The sequence below is a fragment of the Onychostoma macrolepis genome, chromosome 18, assembly GCF_012432095.1.
Source record: "Onychostoma macrolepis isolate SWU-2019 chromosome 18, ASM1243209v1, whole genome shotgun sequence".
Classification (NCBI taxonomy): domain Eukaryota; kingdom Metazoa; phylum Chordata; class Actinopteri; order Cypriniformes; family Cyprinidae; genus Onychostoma; species Onychostoma macrolepis.
In genome coordinates, this window is record NC_081172.1 from 30490760 (window position 1) to 30507390 (window position 16631).

At 33.6% G+C, this 16631-nt stretch overlaps 1 protein-coding gene across 17 annotated transcripts in view; it reads right to left on the reverse strand.

Moving 5' to 3' along the window:
• Positions 1-16631, reverse strand: part of gramd1bb (GRAM domain containing 1Bb) — a 182377-nt gene that overhangs the window by 151711 nt on the left and 14035 nt on the right. For 15 of the 17 annotated variants that reach the window (XM_058751051.1, XM_058751050.1, XM_058751049.1 and 12 more), the window contains exon 1: positions 6055-6185. The exons of the other annotated variants lie outside the window; for them this stretch is intronic. The gene's annotated coding sequence lies outside the window, so the exon portion shown is untranslated. Of the gene's footprint in view, positions 1-6054; positions 6186-16631 lie in introns of those variants that run through there. 17 annotated transcript variants of the gene reach the window in all.

The window sequence follows — 16631 nt, forward strand, 5'->3', positions numbered from 1 at the left end:
TGCAGAATCTCCCTGGTGACCAGTGACATTAGAAAGAGACAACCAAACTGTTTAGAGATAAACTACAATAACAGATTTATTACAGACAGTTTTTCCTCAAGACAACAATATCCAACACAACAACAACAATAATAATAATAAAATATTTTCTTAATGCACGTTCCTGGGTTTCAGTTCACTGATGCACAGAAAAAAACAAAATTCTTCTTATAATCTTTTTATCTAAATTATTATTATTTTTATTTTTAATCAAAACTAACTTCCTCCCCTCCAAACACTAGAATTTTCATGATCCATTCGACTCCCAATTGAAAAATAAAGTCACACCCTATTCTTTTGTAACTAAATTCCCAGTTTCACTCAGATATACAGTAAATTACAAAAGCCAAGTGGTTGTGAATGCTGTTTCACATTGACTTCACGGGAGAATACCTTCCTATCCTGTGTTATTCAAAAGCTCTCAATGGCATTTCAGACAGGTCTCAGTGTCCAGTTACTTCAATAACAGCAGCAACACTAAAAAACAAGTTAGTGTATTGTATTTTCTGGAATATAAATCATTTTAATTATTGTTATTTTTTAAATCACTGGGGTGGTCACTTTTTGCAAAGGTACACCTTTGTACCGTATTTTCTTCTAAATAGTGCATATTAATACCTACAGGAAATGGTAAATAATAGTACCTTTTTAAAGGGTTCAGCCCCAGTGACAACTTTTGTATGTTTTTTTTTTTCTGAGAGTGTGAAAAAAGAAAAAAAAACTGTATATTTTTACAAAATAATTTTGGCAGCTGTGGTTGCCAGAATAATTTTGTAAAAAAAAAAAAATACAGAAAAACTGTAAACACATTTACAGCTAAAAACTGTAAGTTCTACAGTATAAAACAGTAAGAAAATCTGAATGCAAACCAGTAAATTCAACAACGCACACTGCTATTAAAATCTGTTTTGTATCTTAAACATACTGACAAGCACCATAATAATGCAGGTGATAAAAAAGAAAGCCGCATGAAGAACCAAAGCTCATCACAAGTAGCTTTACCACAAGCCGAAGTATATACTAATATATAGAAGGTGCACAGAGTCATTCACGCAAACACATAACACCATCATGGTAACACACGATACTTAAATAACGCAATAAACATTCATTAAACAACAGACGATAAAGCCCAAATATACATAACTGTTAACAAAAACTATTAAAAAACATGATTATTTAAACAAAATACTTTCAAATGTGGAGTGTCATGCAGGGAATTCTGGGAATATCACTTTACAGTTTTGACTGTAAATTATACATTGATTTGTTCTTTTTTACTTCTAAAAACTGTACAACTAACAGAATTTTACTGTAAAAATACATGAAATATCTGGTTAGATCTTTTACAGTTTTTCCTGTATATAGTACGGGAACTTACTGTTAACCTATTAACAGTTTTTTTCCGTTGCGTTTTAACTTTTACAGTTAAAATTACACTTATTTTTGTACAGTGTACATTTAAAGGATTTGTTGTTGAGTGAAGGGAACTAAAATATATGTTTTTAATGTTAAGTTATATTTACTTTTCCAGTATTTTACTTTTTTGAATGTAATAATAAAATAATAATAAAATAAAATATTTTACGGTACAAAAGAGAACAACACTAATCAGCATCATCATGACTGGAGTATTTTGAAGTGCTCTGAAACACCTGCGGTACTCAAATACTAATGAAAAAGGAGTTCGCCTTTGTTGTTTTATCATAGTGAATTCACTTTTTTGTTAGCATTATTTCAGAAATGTATAATTCTAATGCCAGCTTCCTTATTTCTGACCAGATTCAGCTTATATGCCAGTAGCTACAGGCAAACACCATTTTCCATCAGTGTAAATTATGAATGAGGCTTCAGACGGCTGTTCCTGTTGTGGAACGAAACCATCCCAGCAGTGTAAATCTCTGCGGATGAACACTATAGCATTACTGCGCGAAAAAAAAAGACTTCTTATTAATTGAACTCATGGAATAAGCAGCACACATGATTACAGAGCATTCTGTTGGTGTATTTAACGACTCACAGAAAGACGGGTCGCTGTGGAAGAGGGTGCACTTTCACGGTTACTAAAGACTTGCTAATGGCTGCTTAGTCCCGGAGGAGTATTTCTTCCAACCGCTCCAGGTCTTTATAAGTGTGAACAGCACTTTTCCCATGTGAAATGACAACCACCTACCCAAATTAATTAGCACTTTACCTTGTTTATCAGAGTAACCGCGATAAAGCCAGCATGAAATCAAAATGAACTGTTTGCTTTATTAATAGATGTTTCTGACCTCTTTGTGAACAACTAAATAAAATAAATGAATAAATGAGTGAATGAAAGAAAGAAAGAGAAAGAACAAACAAACAAATGAAAGAAAGAACACATGAATGATCAATAATGACAAACATAAATACATGAAAGAATGAATACGTACATGAATGAATAAAAGAAAGAAAGAATTAACACGATCAATAATAAATTAATAAATGAATGAATGTATGAATGAATGAATAATAAATAAATACATAAATGAATGCATAAATAGATGAATGAATAAATAAAATAATTTTTAAATTAACGAATGAACAAATAAATAAATACATGAAAGAATGAATACATGAATAAGTGCATGAATGAATAATTGAATGAACAAATGAAAAAAAATGCAAACAGACAACATTTCTCGTTGATACACAACAATTCATCACATTAAGTAAAACTGGTCACAAACACTGTTTATGAACTCGTTTCCAGTTAGTCTAGTCAATATCGTGTGGTTTTGGAAAAGTCAGTGAAGTGGCCACCCACATTCTTTCCATGATTATTATGTTGGTGCAGAAAAGTGGGTGGATTATTTCTTAATAACTACTCATGTCGGACATGACATTCCACACGCTCGATCAAAGGTGTGCGATCTTCATGCTTCGTTCAGAACATCTCAGCATTTTTCATCTCCTCGGGCAAACGGCCAGAGTGTGTTTCTGATGTAACTGAATGCAAACCGCAGTGCGTTTCAGAATCAAAACCTGTTTTGCCCATGGGGAATAACTCGCATTTAATACTTCTGTTCTCTTCTGTGAAACAGATTTTTGTTTCTGAAGGCATTTCTGCTGACCTTATTTCTCACTACAATAAAGCATTCATTTATAAATTTTATTAGTACCACTCCAAAGCAATTTGGCTGTGCCCTGAGCTCAGGCCCCTATCCATGGAGTTTATTTACACGGACATGGCTTTAACACAGTTGAGTTATGATTGCTCTGGGGGTGGAAAGTAAAGGACGATGACTCTTAGACCGTCCCCACTGCAGGAGACTTAACCCTAATGGATTTTCCTCTCTGCATCCATCTATTACCCCTCTCAGTGCTCATTACAGCTCCGCTCACTGCACACCAGATAGATGCATTCAGTATTACAAATGTCTCACACATTCTTCATGATGTGTTTTCATCAACATGCTGATGCCTTTCCTTCTTTCCAAACCTTAACAATACGAGTAAACCATCTCAGATCCAGGAAATATATACACATGATACAGGAACCTATGAATTCCACAGTGAAGGAAATGCAGACGGAATTGTGGAATCTGGTCAAAAAAATGGAATTTAAGGTATACAGCGGAATGACATGGAATTTGGACACATAAAGTAGGACTGTATGCTTAATTAAACTGCGATATGTACCAGTGTCTGTGAATAGTAACGCTGTGAATAGTAACGCTTAATAAGAAAAATGCACGTTCTGTAAACTTAATCTCCATGATCTCTGCTCTGAGAGTCACTTCATCTGCATTTCACTATTTCATTTGATAAAATCTATTGTCAGTTACACACAGAAACTCAAAGCTTTTCATTTCAAGCTGCCAAAATAAAAGTTCAACTTAAATAAATAATGAAAGGAAAGAAATAGATTATGATTGTACAGTAGAATGTATTTCTTTAAGCAATAACAACAATAATACATTTTATTAAAATATTTTTCATGAATATTGCATAATTGTTCATCCATGTTTTAATTTAAACAGGATATTATTACTGTTAAAAGGTTAATAAATTATTAAATAGTTCAATTTTAATCCAATGTAATTCAATGCATTAGAAATCCTTACTGAATTTACCTAAATTTGTTTAAACTATTAAAACAGAATCCCAAACAATAAAATGGAAAACACAGAATTTAGTATACTAAAAAATGGCATGAGAACAAGAATGAGAATCAGAGGTCTGGATAAGAAGAGGGAGGAGAACTACTGAAGAACCTTTAACATTCAGAGTAAATATATTAAGACTTTCATTCAAAACAAACAATTAATGTAAGATGTAAACTACATGAATATGGGCTGTAGATTTGTTCAAAGATGTGGAAATTAAACAAACACACTGATTTCTAAAGCCAGTAATTTAATCATTAATGACAACAATGTAATTTGCCATTTCAAGGTGTATTTTTAGACAGCGTTCATGCAGTTACTCCAAATCAAAATTAATCAATGTATAGTCTTAATATATAGACCTATATATAAACCACATTCTATGGATGCAGTTCATGGATGCATATACTCGCAAACTACACTGATTACATCATTATCTGCATGATACTGCCATTCAAACTTCACTCCCTTTACTATTTGCGCTTCTGGTCAAATGCATTTCATCAGCTCTTTACTTGTGTTTTCACAATGACAACTGATAAAAACATAATCAAACAGCTTTTGCAACTGAGATAGTTACAGAAAGTTAACGAGTTCTGCAATGTAACATGCTGCAATCCATCTAAATCTACTTTAAACAGTGCTTTTTCTAATGGGTTTTTAATACTATGCATGCAGCTTTTATGAGCTCAAATTAATTGGAATAATTGAACTTCATTTGTCACACCGCAAGACCACTGGAATGAACCAAGGAAGGCAAAAAAGTGATTAAAATAGTGAAAACATCCCTTAAAACATATGCTTTCCCTTAAATTCAAATACATCTGAATCTGAAATCTTTAAAAAGAAAAAAATCTCATAGACATGCAATGCATCGCAACATAAGTAATGTAAGCTTTAACGGTTATTTAATAAGAGAGTCTTTACTGTCAGACAGCTCTGTTCCTCACTACCGTATGCATGTGTACACATACACACACACACACACACACACACACAAACACTCCCCATAACACACGATGTACTCGTTACATCGTAAGTAGAATGGCATCTACGCTAATATTTGTCTGTTTCTTTCCTATTCTGTTTCTCAGTCTGTATCCGATCAGATGGTGGATCAGCACCAAGAGATGATGTCTACAGCCCTGATCGTCAGCGGAGACCAGGACACCTAGATGACCCCCAGAGACATCGATTGAACCTCGATTGAATACAATAAAACTAAAAAAATATAACAAAATATCTAAAATATAATAAAATACCTAACTACATAATACTACTATTGTTAGAAATTGCAACAAAATTAAAATAGAAATATAAACTTTTGAACTGCGGGTTTCGTCTGGTCAGAGGAGAACTGACCCCCGACGGAGCCTGGTTTCTCCCAAGGTTTTTTTCTCCATTCTGTCTCAGAGGGAGTTTTGGTTCCTTGCCGCTGTCGCCTCTGGCTTGCTCAGTTGGGGACACTTAATTTCTAGCGATTATCGCCGATTTGATTGCACAGATAATATTTAAACTAAACTGAGCTAGACAATGACATCTCTGAATTCAATAATGAAATGCCTTTAACTGAAAATTGAAAATTGAGTGTTTAATCTTATCATTATACATTACTGACACTATCCTCTAATTTGATACTGTTAAGTGCTTTGACACAATCTGTATTGTTAAAAGCGCTATATAAATAAAGGTGACTTGACTTGACTTGACTTGACACACACACACACACACACACACACACACACACACGCACAAACACACAGCGTGCCACAAGAAAAACAGTGCAAAATAAAAAAGGCAGAGTGACAAACACACAAAGCAAGACAAGAGCTTCATGCAGACATTGATTCAGTGTGTGAGAGAGCGAGCGATGCTCCGTTACCTTGCAGCAGCTGAAGAAAACACTCTACGAGAGCGCAGCCATCTGCTCCGAGCACAGGGTGCAAAGACCAGGACCAACTCTGTCTTCCAACTCTGATGATCCCAGGCTCTGTATCTCTCTCTCTCTCTCTCGGACAGACTCCTCCTGTAGGATTTGTCAGAGGAAGGGAGCTACTGTACACCTCTCTCTCTCTCTCTCTCTCTCTCTCTATCTCTATCTCGCTCTCTCTCTCCACCTTCGTTCCCCTCCTGCTGTCTTTCTTCACAGTCTTACTCCAGCTCTGCCTTCAGCTCATTGGAGCGCTCTCTGTCTCGCTCTCCTCCTGTACACTCTCTCTCTCTCTCTCTCTCTCTCATTAGATCACTGGATTGACTACCTCTCACTGTATGTTTGTTTATGGGAAAACGAGTGAGTGTGAGCATGTGTGCACTACTGGTTTTCCATATTAACCCTCTGACGCATTAATTGTTAATCACAAAGGAAAAATATCTTGTGTTTGTTCTTCACAATAGTTTTCCATGATCGACAAACTTTAAATCTTTGATTTCAAACTAGGCTGCAATGCTGTACATCCAATTTGCCACTATGTCATATTCACTGGGTGCTGTATGTGAAAAAGCACTACTTTGTCTTAAATCCGCACAAATTTACCATATTGTGCATTGTTGGTTACAGCATTTACTTTTTTGTTAATATTTTTATCAATATTTTATTTGATAGTATTTATGAAAAATAAGTTTATTAAATAATCAAGAAGTTGCCATCTAAAGTGTAAATCTCATTTTGCTGATTTATTTGTATTATTTGTATTTTTTTAAATATAAAATATTTTCTTCATATATCTTAATTATTCCAATTGTTCCAATTATGTATTTCCAATTAAGTAAATATTATGTCAAATAAATATACATTTATTTTCAGCGATTGATACAGTGTTTTTTTGGTGGTGGATGAGGAGATACCCCCTCACAATGTAAAGAGCTTTGAGTGCCTAGAAAAGCGCTATATAAATGTAAGGAATTATTATTAATTATTATTTTTAATATCTTTAAATTACAACTTTAAATTAAACTGTGTAATATAATATATCTACTTTATATTGGCCTTCGGTCAGCCTGCTCTCTAAGACTTCTGCATCAGTATTGGATATAAAAAAAAATCCATATTGGTCAATCGCTAAATTAAAGTGTTCCCAAGATCTTATTATATTGAAGCTAATGAAAAAAACATTTTATCCTACCTATTAGTTTCACTGGTGAAACCCATGTGCATTCACTGGGAATCAAATTATTAAGCTTGGTATTGCTAGACCATGACAGAAAAATACGCGTGTGTGCGTGTGTGTGTGTGTGTGTGTGTGTGTGTGTCTAACCTCAGGTTTCTCCAGGGAGGACTGTCACTGTAATAACTATACTGTAAATTGCTATGGATAAAAGCATCTGCTGACAGGTGCTATTAACTTTCTAACTAAATATAAATCTGAACAAGAGCATTATATTTAACATAGCCTACCATAACACACCATTTAAAAACAAATGTTTTGGCTCAGAAAAATATATAAATAAGTAAATAATAATAATAATAATAATTACATATATATACACACACACATATATATATATATATATATATATATATACACACACACATACATATATATACAGGTGCATCTCAATAAATTAGAATGTCGTGGAAAAGTTCATTTATTTCAGTAATTCAACTCAAATTGTGAATCTCGTGTATTAAATAAATTCAATGCACACAGACTGAAGAAGTTTAAGTCTTTGATTCTTTTAATTGTGATGATTTAGGCTCACATTTAACAAAAACCCACCAATTCACTATCTCAACAAATTAGAATACTTCATAAGATCAATAAAAAAAAACATTTTTAGTGAATTGTTGGCCTTCTGGAAACTATGTTCATTTACTGTATATGTACTCAATACTTGGTTGGGGCTCCTTTTGCTTTAATTACTGCCTCAATTCGGTGTGGCATGGAGGTGATCAGTTTGTGGCACTGCTGAGGTGGTATGGAAGCCCAGGTTTCTTTGACAGTGGCCTTCATCTCATCTGCATTGTTGGGTCTGGTGTCTCTCATCTTCCTCTTGACAATACGCCATAGATTCTCTATGGGGTTCAGGTCAGGCAAGTTTGCTGGCCAATAAAGCACAGTAACACTATGGTCATTTAACCAGCTTTTGGTACCTTTGGCAGTGTCGGCAGGTGCCAAGTCCTGCTGGAAAATGAAATCAGCATCTCCATAAAGCTTGTCAGCAGAAGGAAGCATGAAGTGTGCTAAGATTTTCTGGTAGATGGCTGCGTTGACTGTGGACTTCAGAAAACACAGTGGACCAACACCAGCAGATGACATGGCAGCCCAAATCATCACTGACTGTGGAAACTTCACACTGGACTTCAAGCAACATGGATTCTGTGCCTCTCCACTCTTCCTCCAGACTCTGGGACCTTGATTTCCAAATGAAATGCAAAATTTACTTTCATCTGAAAAGAGGACTTTGGACCACTGTGTAACAATCCAGTTCTTTTTCTCCACAGCCCAAGTAAGACACTTCTGATGTTGTCTCTGGTTCAGAAGTGGCTTGGTAGCCCTTTTCCTGAAGACGTCTGAGCGTGGTGACTCTTGATGCACTGACTCCAGCTTCAGTTCTCTCCTTGTGAAGCTCTCAACAAAACAACAAAAAGTGTTTGAATCGGCTTTGCTTGACTGTATTCTCAAGCTTGCGGTCATCCCTGTTGCTTGTGCACCTTTTCCTACCCAAATTCTTCCTTCCAGTCAACTTTGCATTTAATATGCTTTGATACAGCACTCTGTAAACAGCCACACCTTTCAGTAATGACCTTCTGTGACTTGCCCTCTTTGTGGAGGGTGTCAATGTTCATCTTCTGGATCATTGCCAAGTCAGCAGTCTTCCCCATTATTGTGGTTTCAAAGAACAAGAGATACCCAGAATTTATACTGTAGGGATGGCCATTTATTAAAACTCAAATGTAAATATACTGGTATTTTGAGATACTGATTTTTGACTTTCATGAGCTGTAAGCTCTAATCATCAAAATTAAAACAAAAAAAAACTTTTGAAATGTTTTTCTTTACATGTAATGAATCTAAAATATATGAAAGTTTCACTTTTTGAACTTTTAACTTTTTCACGACATTCTAATTTATTGAGATGCACCTGTATATATATACAGTATATTGTGTAACTGTTTGCATAAATCCTTTTGAGTTATAACAACTTCTAAATTAAATCATGTTCAAGCAACAAACTATGCAGAGTTAGAAATATGTAATAATTTGTAGCATAAACACACATTTTTAAATTACTATTTAAACTAGTTTCAGCATAAGTCTCTCATAAATGGAGTCATGGCCCTGGAGCCAATTCATCTCATGCGCAAAAAAATGCTGAGAACTAGAAATATATGAACTAGAAGAACTTAATAAAAAAAAAAAAAAAAAAAAAACAATATTAAAATTATGTAACGATCAACATTATTATGTCAACAGAACTAATCAAAATAATATTTGCAACTTTAAAAGTTTAATTAAACTAACACATTATAATTGATATCTTACAACCATGCATTTAATTAAGTTAACAGGTCACCTAAATTACTTTTTGAAGTGTATAAGGATAACAGATTGAAAGTTGATACAAAAAAGTTAGAGGTTATAAGATAGTTACTATTACAAACTCCTTTGAAATATAAAAATAGCAATTCAAATCTTAAAACAATTAGTTTGCATGATCAAAGACACCTCTATTAAAGAATTTCTGGAATGTGAAATAAAAAGTGTACTTTCTGTAAACGATTACATAGAATTAATGTAAACATAAATGGAAATAAGACACAGGATATAGAGGTGGTTTTGAATTTCAGTTTTTTATAGTGTGTGAGAAGATGTCTTGTCATCATGGCACTCACTGCCATGACAGCACTGCGCTCATGTCTCATTATGAATACATGCAGCACGATGAGAGAACTACGAGATTTGACATGAATTATTGCTCTTGAGTGATATCTATTGCTTTACTATGAGGTCTGCTTTTCATAAACCGGCTGGTTTTTGAAAGGCTAGATTATTAATACACAACAGGATGAATAGGGCATCTCAAAATCATAAATCATAAGGAACTGAGCTTGCATATAAATTCCATTTTTATAGACTATAAAGTCTCTTTATATGTAATCGGCCACATTTAAAGATAAAATAATTTCCGATAAGCATTGTGTCTGTGTGAATACTTTACAGCTTATGCGTTTGATAAAATGCCCTGCAGTCATATTAATTCAATATTTCTATGAACCTAAACACACATTAATTTGTACATCTCTGTTAATGCATCAAGGCATTATATGTACAGTATGTGTACTTACAAATATAAAGAAATGTATGTCTGCTACAACATACAATCACCTGAGAATATTGGATCACATTCAGCAATTCAAATGTATCTATTTAATTTAAAAACACAAGATGTGGAAGCACTGGGGCAGATATGGTTGGTTGTTTTTATCCTGAATGGTCAGATAATCTCTGATTGCAATTGCTATGGATACCAGTATAAACCCATGTGTCTCAGTGGAGAGCTCTTACAGTAATGATCACGTCACGGACAAGAACCAAGCAGGTCAGAGGTCATCCGAGCATGTTTACATGCACACGAATATGCCGATACTACTAAGAATAAGCTTATTGAATTATTGCATTTTGCTGGTTTACATGCAAACCAATAATCCATCAATGCAAGAAGTATTTTTAAAAAGAATTTAAAAAACGAGTTGTGAAGTTAAATAAAGCATAAAAAAAGAGAGAATTCCAGCAGGAAACTCGTATAGACTCATATTCTCATGCAGTTACAGATGCAGCATTTTGACTGCATCACTTCTACTTCAGCTGCATGAGATGAGAATCAATTTGTATAATTTACTGGGTCAAGAATGCATTGGGGTATATAATATATTTCTTCTTTAAATCTGCAGTAAGGACACTTTCCTGTCACGCATGTGCACTTACATATGCAGTGACGTTCGCTCACTGTAACTGTCTTTGAATTCAGAGTACAGACTGATTTCTGCAAGTAAGATTCAGAGGTCAAGGTCATCTTCCCTGAGTGATTCATCCATTTATCCAAATGAGCCACCCTCACACATCCTTCTATGTGAACAAGTATTGCATGAGATATAAAAAGACTTTGTTTTCATTCTGTCAGTTAGTTATCCATGAGGGTGAAACTGGATTATTCAGTAACCTTTATCACACAGAAAGGTCTAGATGATCACCCGGTTAAATATAATGAACAAAAGGGTCTGAACATAGCCTAAAATAAAATTGATCACTATTTGTTTCAGTGGAATATGTGTGGCTATCTATAAACTGTACCTATATAAATTCCCATCCATCAATCCAGCATATAGTGCGCAAGAAAGGGTGTATCCAAATATAGGGTTAAAATAAGATCATAACAGCATAAACATTATCATTTTGAAAGTAAGTAAATAAATAAATAATATTTACTTAGTAAAAACATGCCAGGTCATTATGAGGTTATATGATTTCTGGGTGATTGGCAGGTCATTATCTGGTTGCTAGGGTGTTCAGGAAGGTTGCTAGGTGGTTGCTTACTGGCTTGAGTAAGCTTAAATGTGACCCTGGACCACAAAACCAGTCTTAAGTCGCTGGGGTATATTTGTAGTCAAAATTATCGATTTTTCTTTTATGCCAAAAATCATTAGGATATTAAGTAAAGATCATGTTCCATGAAGATTTTTTGTAAATTTCTTACTGTAAATGTATCAAAACCTAATTGTTGATTAGTAATATGCATTGCTAAGAACTTAATTTGGACAACTTTAAAGGCAATTTTCTCAATATTTAGATTTTTTTGCACCCTCAGATTCCAGATTTTCAAATAGTTGTATCTCAGCTAAATATTGTCCTATCCTAACAAACCATACATCATTTGAAAGCTTATTTATTCAGCTTTCAGATGATGTATAAATCTGAAATTTTGAAAATTGACACTTAAGACTGGTTTTGTCGTCCAGGGTCACAAATCTCTATGACTTTCTGGTCACCACAATTCAAATTTGCCACCAGATGAGAAATAAAAGTTACAAAAGTGTTTTTTCATAGTGATGCCATAAAATAACCATTTTTGTTTCCCAAAGAACCTTTTCATGATCGGTAGTGTGAAGAACATTTTTTTTTAATTTTTTTATTTTAATTTTTTTTTATTTATTTTTTTATTTTTATTTATTATCTTTTATTGGAAAAGCATGTTGTATTTTTACATATTGTTAGGCATATGAAGTACAATCCTTTGCTTTAACATTTTAACTTTCTAACACAGGAACAACAGAACTCAAAAGAACGGGTATGGGAAACCAAATTACTTCCATATTATTTATATTGTTCATTTAAACTTTCAAATCAGTGCACAATTAGTAAAAGGCAGCAATATTTACAGAAAATCAGATCTAACCGGTTTAACATATTCCGTCCATTTGGACCACATCTTATAGAAAGTGTCCCTCTGCACTTTCAGAGAAAAGGATAGCTTTTCCATTATGTAGATCTCGTACACAATGTTTATCCAGTCCTCTGTTGTTGGTGGTTCTGGTTTAAGCCATCTCCTCGTTAGGGCCTTTTTACTTGCTGCCAATAAGATGTACAAAAGTTTCTTGTCCTTCAGGTCCAGTTTATCCGATGATATATTACAGAGATATAAGGTGTGAAGAACATTTTAATATTCTAAATCCCTTTTTTTTTTTTTTGGAATGGAAAAGTTCCAGGCATGTTAAAGGTTCTTCATGGAACCATATGTAAATGAAGGACCTTTATTCTTGTACATGAACCTCTTAAAATATATAAGAGAGCATGTTGATTGTGTGTTCATGCCTATTGTGTTCTGTTGGCTCTTACAGGCTTATTATTTATAGCACTGGTCTGTTGTTTCGCACTCATATTGTTGTTAAACAGCAGAATGGAGACATGTGCTTTGGCACCACTGGATTTGCATGTCAAATGAAAAATCCATGATTTGGAATGAATGCGATTTGCGAATGACTAATACAAAGATGAATCTACATCTCATTCTTTGAGTGATTGTGTTGTAAATCAATTTGTTCAACACATCTGATGCAGTTCCAGTGTGTGTGTGTGTGTGTGTGTGTGTGTGTTTTCTCATCACATCAGTAACAAAGTGGTTTCACATTCAGTTTTTACTGAAACAAAGCTTTGCATTTTACAAAAATCAATAATTCAAAAATGTCTCAAAATGAACCCTGATCATGAAACCCAAATGGTATGACAGCTTTAATAAATCCATGTTGCTTTGTCATGATGTATTGTGTGCATTATATACTGTATGAATACAGATATGAATAATGCATTTTGATTGCTTTACCAGAATAACACTGCCAGTTCTGTCAGGTGACATAAAAATGCTTCATGTGGTATCATCTAAATTAACTGGGTTTTATTCAAGTCAAAAATATGATTTAATATCATGAATCAAGTTACACAAACAAAAGCATTTTTAATGATGATATGAGGTAGAAACAGCAGCTTAAGCTTATTGCCTTAATCAGACCTGGTGAAAACAAGTGCACTTAATTGTATTGAATGTGCCCTTGTAGTGTACTTCAAATATTAAAAGAATATATAAAAAATAAATAAATAAATAAAAATACTTGCATATAATAAAATATTAATTAAATTTTACTTTAATAAAAGTGCGCTCTGAAATATTAACTTTAATATTAGTTTACTTTAGAGTACATTAAATCAATGTCATGTTTTTCACTTTTGTCACGTTTAATTTTTTTTAAATATGTTGACAAAAACACATGTAAAGTACTTTATTATAATTTTAACTGTAGTGTTTTTCGACATTATATTTAAAGTTGATATATTAAAAAAAAATGAATGCATGACATAAGTTTTAGTGTAAACAAACAGCATTTATTTTACCGTAAATGTTTGTTAGTACATTCAACAGTACACTTTACATTGAGTTCTCACTCAAGTACTCTGTAAAAAAAAAAAAAAGAAAGAAAAAGTTGAGCAAACTTAAAAAGTTTAAGGCATCCAGCTTCAGCATATTTTTTGAGTTTTCTCAACTTGTTGTTTTAAGTTTCTACAACAAAAAGTTGAGAAAGCTCAAAAATCTCCTAAACAATTAGTTGCCTGCAGTAGCTGGTTGCCTTAAACTTTTTTACTTTTTTTTTTTTACAGTTTATATTCTTTTAAAGTGTACTGCTTCTGTACAGTAATAAGTGCTCTTTTTAAAAGATGACTTTGGAAATAATAAATCCATAAGATATATCTGTCTAAGACTTGTGTTATGTCTTGTGTCTTGTTCCCCGTGTGTTCCAGGCCAATATTTGGTCCTTCCTGTTTCCTGTTCCTGTCTTCGTTATTTGTTCATTAGTCTACGTCTGTGTTTAATTACTCCTCACCTGTTTCAGTTCTTCCTCGTTTGATTTCCTAGTGTTCTTAAGCCCTGTGCTTCCCTGTCTCCCACGTCCGGTATTGTTTGTCTTACCCCTGTGCTCCATGTTTCCTGGTGAAAATGTAATTAAAAGGAATATTGATTGTTCTCCTGCGTTCTCCTTGCTCCTTGTGCAGCATGACAATATCCCTTAAAACACTTACATTATAAGTAACTGTGCATGATACTGGTTTGAAGGAATTTTGCAGAATTGAAAAAACTTCTAGAGAAGGATCTCATATATTATTTAAGCTCGCTGTCATGCCAGTAAAAAAAAAAAAAAGAAATATATGTTTGTTCTTGAGTTACTTAACTATGAATATGATGAGAGTACACATCACCTGTAAACAAAGTTTTGTAGAGAATGTGAAGGCATGGCTCAAGGTCACAGGAAATCTATTTTTTAAAGAAAAAAGGTACGGTGGGTTACAGAGCTTCACCCTCCACCAACTACAATATGCATAAAATCAATAGGATACAAGATCACAGTTGTTGTTAAAGTCAACAGAACGAGATCAGAATATTTTGAGAATAAAGTGAACATTAGAGCTGATATTTTTTTGTGGAGAATGAAATCATATTGCACTGTCAGCTGCTGACATCAGAAAGTCACACAAGAGCTTCTAAACCACTGTGACTGAGAATCAACCTCTTGTGGCTTTTCAATATCAAGGGTGGGTGATTCTGGCAATAAACAAAGGTCTCTTATGAAAGAATAAAACTACTCTTCAGATGAAAAGGATGAAAGTTATTAATCATGAATCATGCTTGGCCATAAAAGAGAATGTTATGAATCATGCTCAGCGTGATGTTCCGTCTGCGTTGATAAGGAAGATGGTCGGAGATGAGGGAGCATTTGTCATCAATGTTTCAAAGCAGCAGTCAGCTGCTGCTACATTAATGTGGAAAGTGCCTGTTCAAATAAAATAAGGGAAGTTTGTGCACAAATCCTAGAATAACTTTGCTCGACTGTTACAAACACAAGCAAGAACACGGATTCTCTGACTGCACATTCAACTCGGCCACAGACGGAACAATCTAAACATCCAAAATATTGGGTTCCATTTACACCCGTGCTAAAATAAGCGTTTTAAACTTTCCTGGTTATTTTCAGCTTTAAAACAAAATAATTTAATAATTCTAATTTGGAAAAGCCCATACATACTCATGTATGAGACTTCCAGTAGCATTGATAGATATGGTGAAGTAAAAAAAAAGAAAAACACACACATATATATATATATATATATATATATATATATATATATATATATATATATATATATATATATATATAAAGTTTAAGATGTAATTTAAATCTCACAAATAAATGAAATTCGAACATTTTACTACTAAAATAAAAACTATCCCATAATTTACTCATCCTCAAGCCATCCCAAGTCTCACCTTAGCTTCCGCTACATCTACATTATATGGCATACATCATCATAACTCAAGTTTCTTGTGAACACGCGTGTACGGCAGATGCTGGAAAGCAGTGATAATAGTTTATAAAGTTTGAAATATGGATATTTTTTCACAAAAACCCATCGCTTTCCTTCAGAAGCCATTCATTAATCCACTGGAGTTATATGGATTACTTTTATGATGGATGGATATGCTTTTTGAAGCTTCAAAAACTCATTACAAAGCTGGGAAGAGCCAGGATATTATTTAATATAACTGTGATTGTGCTCGTCTTAAAGAAGAAAGGCATATACACCTAGGATGGCTTGAAGGTGAGTAAATTATGGGAATTTATATTTTTGGGTGAACTATTACTTTAATTATTACATTTTTCTTCTTCTCCATTATTTTTCATTACATTAACTGCATACATGTAGACATATATATACATATATATATATGCATATAACACAACAAGAACAAAAAAAAAATAATAATAATAATTATTGCACTTTTAGAATAGAGTTCACCATCAAGCCATCTGTCGCCATGCCGACAAAACCCAATTATACTTTCCCAGATAGATCCATAGAAACAAGCAAAGTAACTGGATCAAAGAGTCACTAACCCTCCTTATCTAAACCCAGC